Below are 15,550 nucleotides of genomic sequence, written 5' to 3' on the forward strand. Positions count from 1 at the left end.
AAAAATTATTCTAAGAGTGTATCACAAATATACTTTTCTCAAATGCTTTAAAGTTGTTATAAAAAACAAGTGAGGCAACACAAATTTAATTAAATATAAATAGCACATGATTGATCTCCTGCCCTTAGGAATTCATTAACTCTAGCTGATTGGATTTGAATAAATCAGAATATATAGAGTTACCTTCAGTGGAGGTTGTGCTAGAGTACAAGCTTCAGATAGAAACATACCTAAGAGAAACTGTGGATAAAATAGGCAAATAGTTGGATGGAAACTTTATGTTGATTTCTGATGATAACAAAGAGAAAATGGAGGAGGAGGTGAAGAAAAGGAGAGGGAGAGAAAAAAACACCCTCCCAATCAATTTGGAAATTCAGGTGGCAGATCAGAAATTTTAAATGTCTGTTCTCTACATGAAAAAGGAGACACTGGCAGTCAAACTGTCTTGATTTGGAAATTGATCAAGGCAACTAGAATTGACCCTTCTAAACCCATTTTTCCACTTGATTGGGAGCCAAAGCAGTCTAGCAACTCTGTTTTCTCTGGAGACGAGCTTTGTCTTCCCCTGCAGGCAGCTCTAGAAGAGCACAGGGATAAAACCTTGGTACCACGGGCACTTAAAGAAAAGGATTAAGGCTGAAATTTGAAGAATGGCCTGTTATAAAAGAACTAAATTCCCAGCTGAGTACTGTGGCTCACGCCTGTAATCCCAGCACTTTGGGAGGCCAAGGTGGGCGGATCACGAGGTCAGGAGATCAAGACCATCCTGGCTAACACGGTGATACTCCATCTCTACTAAAAAATACAAAAAATTAGCTGGACGTGGTGGCGGGCTCCTGTAGTCCCAGCTATTCGGGAGACTAAGGCAGGAGAATGGTGTGAACCCGGGAGGTGGAGCTTGGAAGGTTTCAAGTGGAACTAGAACTGTTTGGAATGATGTAGATTTTTTTTTTTTCCTGCATCTGGAGGGAAGCATAACCACTTATATACCCTTTTAGGTTCATTATACCTCAGTGATTTTATCCAATGGATGTATTTGATAAGCCTATAAAAGTTTATAAGCCAGAACCCAGGGCAGAAAAGGTATTCGATATGGATCTATACAAGAATAAGAGAAATCACATGGATGGATGGACAGAAGGAAGGAAGGAATAAGGAGGGGAAGGAAGGAGCCAGTTTGTCATTTCAACCAAATGAGATCGATGTAGTCTAAATCAAACAGATCTGCTTTGAAAGGACTTGCCATTTACTAGCATGTAACTTTAAAGAAAACTACTTAGTCTTTCTGTAAGGCTTAATGTTTCATTTATAAAATGTGGATAATAGTACCTACCTCATTGGGTTGTTTTGAGGAACAAGTGAATTGCATGTAAACATGTATCATACTTCATAGCAGATAGTAAACACTCAGTCTGTATAACTTTTTTGATATTCTTATCATTGCTGTCATCCATATCAAAATGTAGTATATTAAAATTGTGAACTGCATTCTATCAACCAACATCAGAGCTTCAGGAAACCTCTAAGCAAGTCAAGGTAGAGGTGTGTACATCTAATAATTTTTTCTACAGTTAACTTTTATAATAAGAGCCCAGATGGTATCCCTATCATATTTTCTTATTTTAGCCGTTCAGAGTTATAGAATTTTGAGGTGACGGAGAGGCAGGGAAGCCTGTGTTTTCTTTCATTATTATTGGCATCTCTTCAGTCTGCTGGCAACTAAGGAAAGCAGTAAGTCACCACTCAGTTATGTGTGGGAAGATTTAAACCACATCAATTTCAAAGTGTGTCTAGCACAAGAAAATATTGCTTCTTTTAAAAAGACTAATGCAAATCAGATTAAGGGAGTTAAATAGAAATAAACCTGTAAAGGTTACTAAGGTGCTGATAAGCTTTTATAGCTGTAAGACAAAGAAGGGTTATCTTTTGTATTTAAAGGAAGACTTACAGAGTCAGCATTTATTAAGGTAAAAGAACAGTAACCCAATAAAAATCCAAACACCCTGGAAGATATCTGATCATTCCAGATCTCCAAAAGGACATAAATTCCATAACAAAGAGTGTGTTTTTCCTTTAATTGACAAGTAAAAACTATATACATTTATTGTGTATAACATATTTTGATATATGTATACATCATGGAATGGCTCAATCAAGCAAGTTAACATTGTATTACTTCACACACTTTTTTGTGGTGAGAACACTTATCAATTTTCAAATATACAAAATATTATTAACTGTGGTCACCATTATGTATGATAGGTCTCTTGTGCTTATTCCTCCTGTCTAATTGAAATGTGTTTTTTGGCCAACAATGCCCCAATTCCCCTTCCCCCACTGCCTTTGGTAACCACCATTTATTTTACTCTCTGCTTCTATGAGTTTGACATGTTTATACTACACATATAAGTGAAATTATGCAGTATTTGTATTCCTGTGCCTGAATTATTTCACTCAGCATAATGTCCTCCAGATTCATCCATATTGTGTCAGATGACAGGATTTCCTTCCTTTTTAAGGCTGAATAGTACTCCATTGTGTATATATATCACAATTTCTTTATTCATTGGTAAGAAGTTTCTTAATCTATGATTCTGGAGAATGTTTCCTCCATTTCTGAAGAACCTTCAATATTTCTTTCCTTTTGCCAACAATCGATAGGAAAACTTATTATTTTTCTCAAAGAATTTTTTTCAATCACTTCACATACATATTATTTTTTGTGATGAGAACATTTAAAATCTAATATCTTAGCAATTTTCAAGTATACAATACGTTATTATTAAGTAGAGTCACCATGCTATACAATAGATCTCCAAAAGATTTTTATCCTGTCTAATTGAAACTTTGTAGCCTTTGACCCATATAGCTCCATTTCCTCCTCACCACCCACCTGCTGCCACCATTCTACTTTCTGCTTCTAGTTCAACTTTTTTAGATTTCACATATACGTACCGTAATGCAGTGCTTATCTTTCTGTGCCCGGCTTATTTCACTTAACGTGATGTCCTCCAGGTTCATCATGTTGTTGCAAATGACAGAATTTCCTTTTTTAAATTATTTATTCATTTATTTATTTTATTTATTTATTTTTTATTTTTTGAGATGGAGTCTCACACTGTCACCCGGGCTAGAATGCAGTAGCATGATCTTGGCTCACTACAACCTCTGCTCCCAGGTCAAGCGATTCTTGTGCCTCAGCCTCCTGAGTAACTGGGATTACAAGCGCCCGCCACCACTCCCAGCTAATTTTTTGTATTTTTAGTAGAGATGAGTTTCACCATGCTGACCAGGCTGATCTCAAACTCCTGACCTCGGGATTCGCCCACCTCAGCTTCCCGAAGTACTGGGATTACAGGTATGAGCCACCGTGCCCGGCCTAATTTCCTTTTTTTAAAGGCTGAACAATATTCCATTGTGTATATATAACAAATTTTCTTTATTCATTTTTCAATGAACATGACATTTATTCCATATTTAGGCTATTGAGGGTTCTCTTTTTTTCATGATTGTCTAATTGTTTCAACATTATTAAGACTATCCTTTTTTTCTCTTGAATTGTCTTTGCACCTTTTCTGAATATCCATTGAGCATATATGTGTGGGTCTATTTTGCGAACACTTCATTCTGTTCCATTGATTCATATGTCTATCCTTTCCTAATACCATATAGTCTTGATGACTATTGCTTTATAGTAATTCTTTTAAAAATTTTTTTATTATACTTTAAGTTATAGGGTACATGTGCACAAAGTGCAGGTTTGATACATAGGTATACATGTGCCATGTTGGTTTGCTGCACCCATCAACTCGTCATTTACATTAGGTATTTCTCCTAATGCTATCCTTCCCCTGGCCCCCCAACCCTGACAGGCCTTGGTGTGTGATGTTCCCTGCCCTGTGTCCAAGTGTTCTCATTGTTCAATTCTCACCTGTGAGTGAGAACATGCTGTGTTTTGTTTTCTGTCCTTGTGATAGTTTGCTGAAAATGATGGTTTCCAGCTTCATCCATGTCCCTGCAAAGGACATGAACTCATCCTTTTTTATGGCTGCATAGTGTTCCATGGTGTATATGTGCCACATTTTCTTAATCCAGTTATAGTAATTCTTTTCTTTTTTTTAATTTTACTTTAAGTTCTGGGATACATGTGCTGAACATGTCATTTTGTTACATAGATATACGTGTGCCATGGTGGTTTGCTGCACCTATTAACCTGTCCTCTAAGTTCCCTCCCTCACCCCCCACTCCCCAACAGGCCCTGGTGGGTGTTGTTCCCCACCCTGTGTCCGTATGTTCTCACTGTTCAACTTCCACTTGTAAGTGAGAACATGCAGTGTTTGATTTTCTGTCCTGTGTTAATTTGCTGAGGATGATGGGTTCCAGCTTCATCCATGTCCCTGCAAATGACATGATCGCATTCCTTTTTATGGCTGTGTCATATACCATGGTGTATATGTGCCACGTTTTCTTTATCCAGTCTATGATTGACAGGCATTTGGGTTGGTTCCATGACTTTGCTATTGTAAATTGTGCTGCAGTAAACATACGTGTGCATGTGTCTTTATAGTAGAATGATTTAAATTCCTTTGGGTATATATCCAGTGATGGGATTGCTGGGTCAAATGGTATTTCTGGTTCTAGATCCTTGAGGAATCACCACACTGTCTTCCACAATGGTTGAACTATTTTACATTCCCACCAACAGTGTAAAAGCATTCTTATTTCTTTACAGCCTCGCCAGCATCTATTGTTTCTTGACTTTTTAATAATCACCATTCTGACTGCATGAGGTTCATTGTGGTTTTGATTTGCATTTGTAATGATCAGTGAAGTTGGGTTTTTTTTTCTTATGTTTGTTGACCATTTAAATGTCTTCTTTTGAGAAGTGTCTGTTCATATCATTTGCCCACATTTCTGATGGGGGTCTTTGTTTTTTTCCTGTAAATTTGTTGGGTGGTACTGATGTGGACCAAGGAGGATATATGTTCACACAGCTACTGAAATGACAAAACCAAGGGGCAATATGGAGATTTTGCCTCTGAGCATTTACTTTCTGTATTCTTTCCTCCCTAAGCTTTACCTAACAAAATACTCTCTGCTCCTCAAATTCATCTCCCTAGATGGCTATTCAGTAAGATTTGTTTCTGTCCTTTGACACCATTCAGTAAGATTTGTTTCTGTCCTTTGACACCATTTCTTATTCCAAGCGAATTTCTGGAAGCTTCTTATCAAGCCTGTGCCCTCATCCTCTTCCACAGTTTGCGTCTAAGACTATCCCTCTTCCTGGGATCCTTTCTAGTAATATCCATGCTCAAAGCCCGCTGTTAGTCTAGGTCTACACATCTCTCTTCCAAAACCATTCCTTGATTTCTCCAGTTAGGTGCATCTTCTATTTTATGGTCCTTTTCACTCTCTATCTTGTATTATAATTATTTATGTGCCTATTTTATCTTAGATAATAAAAATCCTCAGCAGCAAGATCCAAATCTCATTGAGCTGTGTATGTCTCACATCTTGTAGCATATGGTATGGCTTGTAGGAGGTATTTGATGGACATTTATTGACTAAACAAGCATAGAGATTGACTTGTCTGCTCTTTGTAAGTAGGAGCTATGGTAACTTCTGTGTGTGTTCCCAACATTGTCTTGTGCAGCACTGAACACGTGGCAGAAATTTTTATGCACTCACCACACCCAGTTTCCTTTCCCTCCTGGCACATATCTGGCTGGATTCCATGTCATGTCTTTCTTGCAGTTAGGTTGGGCCATGTGACTGAGTTTGGGTAGTGAGTTTGGGAATGTGAAAGCAAGTGATGTGTACCACTTGTAGGACTGGTTGGCAAGTGTGCTGCGAAGTTGTCTGTGCTCTCACTTTTCCCTTCATTCAGAAAATCTAGCAGAGGATATCCCACCCCAGAGGATGGGGGAGCCCCCAGATGCAACAAACATAGCTCCCTGAAAGGCTGCATGGCAACTGGCTCCCCTCATCCCTTCTCTGACCCATATTAGAATGGAACATGAGTGACACCTAAACCTCTGGTAAGCAGCCACTGACATTCTGGTTATTTATTGTGGTACTAAAATACTCTGACTAATACAGACATTTAGATGTTTTTAACTGATTTTATTAACTCTAGTAAGAAACAGAAGTACCATATTTCTTTGAATTTAAGACATCATCAAATGTAAGACACATCATTATTTTATGTTTCATAAAATAAAAAGAATGAATGCTGCTAATCAAGCTGTGACAATCCATTCTAATTTCTGAGAAGTTAAGTGTGCAAAAAAGTGAATCTTAGAACTAATGAAATACATGAAATACAACAATTTACATGTAAAATACTTCTATAAAATATGAAATTCTTTAGTGAAATATTCAATGTATTTCTTCAACATGCATTCATTAATCACCTCTTTTATGCTTAGTAGTATATTTGGTCCTGAAAGTAAAATGAGAGTAGAACATAGTCCTTGCCCTCAAGAAATTCACAGACTAGTAGAAGAGACTAATATGTTAAAATGATTAAAATTCAGCTTAGCAGCAATAAGAATATAGCTAACATGTACTGTATATGCTATGTGCTAGATACTGTCAGTTACACATGTTTTCAAGCATATGTCAATCCCATGAGAAGAGTATTATTTTATCTATTTTATGACCATGCTGTCCAGTAAGTATACTGATGGAGGTCAGTCTATCCAGTCCAGCAATGGCATTATAAAGGGAGTCACTAAGTGCATGATTGAGGTGGGCTGGGATAGGAGGTACAACACACAGAGGGTCAAGGACCATTTTATAGAGAAGATGGGGCTTTAACTAACTGTCTTGAAACTAAAAAATGGTGTGCAGAAGGGCAAGACAAACATTCCAGAATAAAGGAACAGTGTGTGCAGAACCAAAAGATAATGAATAATTGCAAAATGCTGATGTATACCGTGTGAGGTTATGGGAGGTAAAGAAAGTTGAGTGCGGGGAGAGTAGTGGATAGTTCACAATGAGCTTCATGTGTGATATTCAAGTGTTTGAACTGATTTACAAGATGATGAGAATTTTAGAGAGGTTTTAGAGAGGAGTGGAAGTAACAGTGGACATTACTAAAATAAGGTCCAAAATGATCATTTAAAAAATGCTTCTTAATACTGTCTACATTTGTAGAAATTGAGATCAAATTAGCAAAGAAATAGGATTATTTATGTCTCACTCTTAGTCAGTCAACAAGAATAAAAGGTAAATAGTGAGATCCATTAAGATGGCAAAAACATCAAGAACATTTATTACTGAAATTCATTTGAATTGATTTCATATTGCACATACATAAAAAGATAATTTTCTATTCCTTTTGCAGTTTTGTGAGTTATTACCTTAAAAAGAAGACTTTATAGCAATCACTTACAAATCTATTCAGTTCACTTATTACCTCTGGAATATTTTCTTTTAAAAAATATTTCCAGGAGCAATTTTAACCAGCCCAAGTTTCAAGCTTTAAAGAGCCACTATTTTGCATACACAGTAAGTACTTTTTCTGAAAATTTTGTTATAGATTCATAATTCTCAGTGGGCTACCCCTGTTAATATGGACTCACAGCTGCATGTAGCCCTAGGAATCATTATTATATTAAGAATAATGTAAAGATACTTAAACTTATTCTGTATCATCACGCATATTACCAAGTGTGTGCCATTATGAATAGCAGTCACAGCACACCGCCTAATGGTATGTTAAAGACAACGTTGTGGTGTAAACTAAGTACATATTAAGAATACACAAAACTCGGCTAAATTTTAATCGTCCTTATTTATAGGACACAGAGCTCTAATGATCCTCAAAATGCGTGTGATTTAAATAAGCCATCTTTATTCCATTCCATTTAAACCCTTGGTGTGAGTTAATCGGCTTTGGTGGGCTCATTCCTACTGATGAACATGAAAAAACCTTAGCTCACACATAAGGAAATGTATGGCAAGTGGTGAACAAATAAAGTGAATCATCTCTAATCTACCTCACCAAAAGCACCCTACTCACCTCCAAGCCTAATCCTAAAGCTAGATGAATTTAGAAGGGACTCCCTAACTGATCTCCCTTCTGAAAGCTGATTTCCAGAAGATTTGCTTATAAAGGAATTACAGCTAAATAAGAATGTTGCCAAAGTTACTCTAGGAGTGTTAAGGAAATATGTTATTGTTGCTCTGATACTTTATTTAAGAAGTAGTAGATGCAGACAACCTCAGTTTAGGAAAGCCATAAATTCTGGGTCCTTTTAGCTTGTATAGACTAGCTGGTCTCTTAGACTCCTCAAGATTATAATTCTAACTCCATTCATGCCATGATTGCATCCTGTAGCCTTTCTGAAAACCAAATAAATAATGCTGGATGAAGCCTACAGTGTCTTCTGAGTTTGTCTAAACTCAAGATCAATGCTGCTATCAAGCAGAGACGGCATAGCAATCACAGAACAGATTTGGCTCCTATGCCAGGAAGCTAGTAAACATAATTATGAAGAGTGTTCTTCCTTTGAAAATATGTCAAAGATTCCAAACAAAAACTTTCCAGTAAAATCTGATCAGACTTCAGTTAATTTTGAAGAAGGAAGTGAGGCTGCTTATGTCTCCCATATTTCCATATCTAACTGTTCCCCAAGCAGGCCTATTCTGTTAAACTCTTGTCTTGAACCTATTCTGTCCACTGTACCCTCACTTCCATTGTATTGGTTCATAAGCTAATCATTTCATTTCTAAATTAGTTCAATAAAAGGAGAATTGAATTTACTGTCTTCTTTCTGTCTCCCCTCCCACCAAAGCATCCCTCACACACAAGAGTGATCTAAAATAGTATACAGGCTATATACCAAGGAGCTAAGTCTCTTTCAATTGTCCTTTCTAGTCACACATTCTGTTGCTTCAAACACACACACACACACACACACACACAATTTACATACATACATCCATGTTAGGAGGCTTGCCCCAGTTCATCACTGTCTATGACCATGGGGTTAAGTCTGTATAATTCTGGAGATTGGTCAGCAGGCCTATATTAAGCTACATTCTCCAACTTGGCATGTATTGGTTTAAAAAATATACTTCTTTTCTCTATCTGCTACTCCATTGTCTTTTTTAATGATTTGTTCCAAATCCCAGGTAGAGAAGAATGATGCTATAATTGCCCACTTCCAAATACTTCAATACCCTTATGCCTGAAATATGTACCTGTCTTCCACCCTTGCCATTCTCTGTCTTACCTGCAAAACTTTGTCTAAAGATCTCTGCCTCTATAAAGCCTGTCCTGATAGTGAACGTATTAGAGTTTAAGGATACCAATTACATTTTTTCTTCAAAACCATAGATATTAGACACATGAGTGAAAACAGGGCTTGAAATGTTCAGTTGTTAGTGGTAAGGCTGGATTGGAGAATTGAGTAGAGCCTCGTAACCACTGGCTACCCAGACACATTCAAGCACACACACTAGTGACAGACAAAAAGACAGAAGAGTCGTCTCCCTCATCCTTTCCCAGAGCTGAATCTACTGAGAATCTGATCTCATGGAAATTATAAGGAAAGTATGTGTCTTCCAAAGAAACCAGTTGTAGAAATCAAGTGTCTGCATCATACATAAACAGTTTATCAATGTCAAGTGGAAAAGTGAGACCCAGAGAATGTCAGGTTCTTACCAATCTCAGTAATGAGTTAATTCAGTTGAGAGAATAGAGAAGGGAGAGGCTTCTGTAATGGTAATTTCTGATGTCAACTTGACTAGCTGAGGAGTGGTAAAACATTATTTCTGCTGTGTCTGTGGTAAAACATTATTTCTTTTTTTTTTTTTTATTATACTTTAAGTTCTAGGGTACATGTGCATGATGTTTATATCATGTATAACTCCCCAATGCAATCCCTCCCTCCTCCCCCCTCCCCATGATAGGCCCCAGTGTGTGATGTTCCCCTTCCTGAGTCCAAGTGATCTCATTGTTCAGTTCCCACCTATGAGTGAGAACATGCGGTGTTTGGTTTTCTCTTCTTGTGATAGTTTGCTAAGAATGATGGTTTCCAGCTGCATCCATGTCCCTACAAAGGACGCAAACTCATCCTTTTTGATGGCTGCATAGTATTCCATGGTGTATATGTGCCACATTTTCTTAATCCAGTCTGTCACAGATGGACATTTGGGTTGATTCCAAGTCTTTGCTATTGTGAATAGTGCCGCAATAAACATACGTGTGCATGTGTCTTTGTAGTAGAGTAATTTATAATCCTTTGGGTATATACCCAGTAGTGGGATGGCTGGGTCATATGGTGCATCTAGTTCTAGATCCTTGAGGAATCGCCATACTGTTTTCCATAATGGTTGAACTAGTTTACAATCCCACCAACAGTGTAAAAGTGTTCCTATTTCTCCACATCCTCTCCAACACCTGTTGTTTCCTGATTTTTGAATGATTGCCATTCTAACTGGTGTGAGATGGTATCTCATTGTGGTTTTGATTTGCATTTCTCTGATGGCGAGTGATGATGAGCATTTTTTCATGTGTCTGTTGGCTGTATGGATGTCTTCTTTTGAGAAATGTCTGTTCATATCCTTTCCCCACTTTTTGATAGGGTTGTTTGTTTTTTTCTTGTAAATTTGTTTGAGTTCTTTGTAGATTCTGGATATTAGCCCTTTGTCAGATGAGTAGGTTGCAAAAATTTTTTCCCATTCTGTAGGTTGCCTGTTCACTCTGATGGTAGTTTCTTTAGCTGTGCAGAAGCTCTTTAGTTTAATTAGATCCCATGTGTCAATTTTGGCTTTTGCTGCCGTTGCTTTTGGTGTTTTAGACATGAAGTCCTTGCCCATGCCTATGTCCTGAATGGTACTACCTAGATTTTCTTCTAGGGTTTTTATGGTATTAGGTCTAACATTTAAGTCTCTAATCCATCTTGAATTAATTTTCGTATAAGGGGTAAGGAAAGGATCCAGTTTCAGCTTTCTACTTATGGCTAGCCAATTTTCCCAGCACCATTTATTAAATAGGGAATCCTTTCCCCATTTCTTGTTTCTCTCAGGTTTGTCAAAGATCAGATGGCTGTAGATGTGTGGTATTATTTCTGAGGACTCTGTTCTGTTCCATTGGTCTATATCTCTGTTGTGGTACCAGTACCATGCTGTTTTGGTTACTGTAGCCTTGTAGTATAGTTTGAAGTCAGGTAGCGTGACGCCTCCAGCTTTGTCCTTTTGACTTAGGATTGTCTTGGCAATGCGGGCTCTTTTTTGGTTCCATATGAACTTTAAAGCCGTTTTTTCCAATTCTGTGAAGAAAGTCATTGGTAGCTTGATGGGGATGGCATTGAATCTATAAATCACCTTGGGCAGTATGGCCATTTTCATGATATTGATTCTTCCTATCCATGAGCATGGTATGTTCTTCCATTTGTTTGTGTCCTCTTTGATTTCACTGAGCAGTGGTTTGTAGTTCTCCTTGAAGAGGTCCTTTACATCCCTTGTAAGCTGGATTCCTAGGTATTTTATTCTCTTTGAAGCAATTGTGAATGGAAGTTCATTCCTGATTTGGCTCTCTGCTTGTCTGTTACTGGTGTATAAGAATGCTTGTGATTTTTGCACATTAATTTTGTATCCTGAGACTTTGCTGAAGTTGCTTATCAGCTTAAGGAGATTTTGGGCTGAGACGATGGGGTTTTCTAAATATACAATCATGTCATCTGCAAACAGGGACAATTTGACTTCTTCTTTTCCTAACTGGATACCCTTGATTTCTTTCTCTTGCCTGATTGCCCTAGCCAGAACTTCCAACACTATGTTGAATAGGAGTGGTGAGAGAGGGCATCCCTGTCTTGTGCCAGTTTTCAAAGGGAATTTTTCCAGTTTTTGCCCATTCAGTATGATATTAGCTGTGGGTTTGTCATAAATAACTCTTATTATTTTGAGGTACATTCCATCAATACCGAATTTATTGAGCGTTTTTAGCATAAAGGGCTGTTGAATTTTGTCAAAAGCCTTTTCTGCATCTATTGAGATAATTATGTGGTTCTTGTGTTTGGTTCTGTTTATATGCTGGATTACGTTTATTGATTTGCGAATGTTGAACCAGCCTTGCATCCCAGGGATGAAGCCCACTTGATCATGGTGGATAAGCTTTTTGATGTGCTGCTGAATCCGGTTTGCCAGTATTTTATTGAGGATTTTGGCATCGATGTTCATCAGGGATATTGGTCTAAAATTCTCTTTTTTTGTTGTGTCTCTGCCAGGCTTTGGTATCAGGATGATGTTGGCCTCATAAAAAGAGTTAGGGAGGATTCCCTCTTTTTCTATTGATTGAAATAGTTTCAGAAGGAATGGTACCAGCTCCTCCTTGTATCTCTGGTAGAATTCAGCTGTGAATCCATCTGGTCCTGGACTTTTTTTGGTGGGTAGGCTATTAATTGTTGCCTCAATTTCAGAGCCTGCTATTGGTCTATTCAGGGATTCAACTTCTTCCTGGTTTAGTCTTGGGAGAGTGTAAGTGTCCAGGAAATTATCCATTTCTTCTAGATTTTCTAGTTGATTTGCGTAGAGGCATTTATAGTATTCTCTGATGGTTGTTTGTATTTCTGTGGGGTCGGTGGTGATATCCCCTTTATCATTTTTTATTGCGTCTATTTGATTCTCTCTCTTTTCTTCTTTATTAGTCTAGCTAGCGGTCTGTCAATTTTGTTGATCTTTCCAAAAACCAACTCCTGGATTCATTGATTTTTGGAGGGTTTTTTGTGTCTCTATCTCCTTCAGTTCTGCTCTGATCTTAGTTATTTCTTGCCTTCTGCTAGCTTTTGAATGTGTTTGCTCTTGCCTCTCTAGTTCTTTTAATTGTGATGTTAGAGTGTCAATTTTAGATCTCTCCTGCTTTCTCTTGTGGGCATTTAGTGCTATAAATTTCCCTCTACACACTGCTTTAAATGTGTCCCAGAGATTCTGGTATGTTGTATCTTTGTTCTCATTGGTTTCAAAGAACATCTTTATTTCTGCTTTCATTTCGTTATGTACCCAGTAGTCATTCAGGAGCAGGTTGTTCAGTTTCCATGTAGTTGAGCGGTTTTGATTGAGTTTCTTAGTCCTGAGTTCTAGTTTGATTGCACTGTGGTCTGAGAGACAGTTTGTTATAATTTCTGTTCTTGTACATTTGCTGAGGAGTGCTTTACTTCCAATTATGTGGTCAATTTTGGAATAAGTGCAATGTGGTGCTGAGAAGAATGTATATTCTGTTGATTTGGGGTGGAGAGTTCTATAGATGTCTATTAGGTCCGCTTGGTGCAGAGATGAGTTCAATTCCTGGATATCCTTGTTAACTTTCTGTCTCGTTGATCTGTCTAATGTTGACAGTGGAGTGTTGAAGTCTCCCATTATTATTGTATGGGAGTCTAAGTCTCTTTGTAGGTCTCTAAGGACTTGCTTTATGAATCTGGGTGCTCCTGTATTGGGTGCATATATTTTAGGAGAGTTAGCTCTTCCTGTTGAATTGATCCCTTTACCATTATGTAATGGCCTTCTTTGTCTCTTTTGATCTTTGATGGTTTAAAGTCTGTTTTATCAGAGACTAGGATTGCAACCCCTGCTTTTTTTTGTTCTCCATTTGCTTGGTAGATCTTCCTCCATCCCTTTATTTTGAGCCTATGTATGTCTCTGCATGTGAGATGGGTCTCCTGAATACAGCAGACTGATGGGTCTTGACTCTTTATCCAGTTTGCCAGTCTGTGTCTTTTAATTGGAGCATTTAGTCCATTGACATTTAAGGTTAATATTGTTATGTGTGAACTTGATCCTGTCATTATGATATTAACTGGTTGTTTTGCTCGTTAGTTGATGCAGTTTCTTCCTAGCCTCGATGGTCTTTACATTTTGGCATGTTTTTGCAATGGCTGGTACCGGTTGTTCCTTTCCATGTTTAGGGCTTCCTTCAGGGTCTCTTGTAAGGCAGGCCTGGTGGTGACAAAATCTCTAAGCATTTGCTTATCTGTAAAGGATTTTATTTCTCCTTCACTGATGAAGCTTAGTTTGGCTGGATATGAAATCTCGGTTGAAAATTCTTTTCTTTAAGAACGTTGAATATTGGCCCCCACTCTCTTCTGGCTTGTAGAGTTTCTGCCGAGAGGTCTGCTGTTATTCTGATGGGCTTCCCTTTGTGGGTAACCCGACCTTTCTCTCTGGCTGCCCTTAAGATTTTTTCCTTCATTTCAACTTTGGTGAATCTGGCAATTATGTGTCTTGGAGTTGCTCTTCTGGAGGAGTATCTTTGTGGTGTTCTCTGTATTTCCTGAATTTGAATGTTGGCCTGCCCTACTAGGTTGGGGAAGTTCTCCCGGATGATATCCTGAAGAGTGTTTTCCAACTTGGTTCCATTTTCCCCCTCACTTTCAGGCACCCCAATCAGACGTAGATTTGGTCTTTTTACATAATCCCATACTTCTTGCAGGCTTTTTCATTTCTTCTTCTTCTTTTTTCTTTTGGTTTCTCTTCTCGCTTCATTTCATTCATTTGATCCTCAATCGCTGATACTCTTTCTTCCAGTTGATCGAGTCGGTTACTGAAGCTTGTGCATTTGTCACGTATTTCTCGTGTCATGGTTTTCATCTCTGTCATTTCGTTTATGATCTTCTCTGCATTAATTAGTCTAGCTGTCAATTCTTCCACTTTTTTTTCAAGATTTTTAGTTTCTTTGCGCTGGGTACGTAATTCCTCCTTTAGCTCTGAGAGGTTTGATGGACTGAAGCCTTCTTCTCTCATCTCGTCAAAGTCATTCTCTGACCAGCTTTGATCCGTTGCTGGTGATGGGCTGCGCTCTTTTGCAGGCGGAGATGCGCTCTTATTTTTTGAATTTCCAGCTTTTCTGCCCTGCTTCTTCCCCATCTTTGTGGTTTTATCTGTCTCTGGACTTTGATGATGGTGACGTACTGATGGGGTTTTGGTATAGGTGTCCTTCCTGTTTGATAGTTTTCCGTCTGACAGTCAGAAGGACTGTCTGTTGGTCTGTTGGAGATTGCTTGAGGTCCACTCCAGACCCTGTTTGCCTGGGTATCAGCAGCAGAGGTTGCCGAAGATAGAATATTGCTGAACAGCGAGTGTACCTGTCTGATTCTTTCTTTGGAAGTTTCCTCTCAGGGGTGACGCCACCCTGTGAAGTGTGGGGTGTCAGACTGCCCCTAGTGGGGGATGTCTCCCAGCTAGGCTACTCAGGGGTCAGGGACCCACCTGAGCAGGCAGTCTGTCCGTTCTCAGATCTCAACGTCCGCGTTAGGAGATCCACGGCTCTCCCCAAAGCTGTCAGACAGAGTCCTTTGCCTCTGCACCGCCCCCGCTCTTTCCCCTAATGGACTGCACCTGTGCGCTGTCCGCAGCGGTAGAGTCTACAGAGACAGGCAGGCTTCCTTGAGCTGCTGTGAGCTCCACCCAGTTCGAGCTTCCCAGCGGCTTTGTTTACCTACTTAAGCCTCAGCAATGGCGGGCGCCCCTCCCCCAGCCTCGCTGCTGCCTTGCGGATCCATCGCCGCAGACGGCTGTGTTAGCAGTGAGGGAGGCTCCGTGGGCG

This window comes from Trachypithecus francoisi, unplaced genomic scaffold (genome assembly GCF_009764315.1).
Source record: "Trachypithecus francoisi isolate TF-2019V2 unplaced genomic scaffold, Tfra_2.0 Lachesis_group5, whole genome shotgun sequence".
NCBI lineage: Eukaryota > Metazoa > Chordata > Mammalia > Primates > Cercopithecidae > Trachypithecus > Trachypithecus francoisi.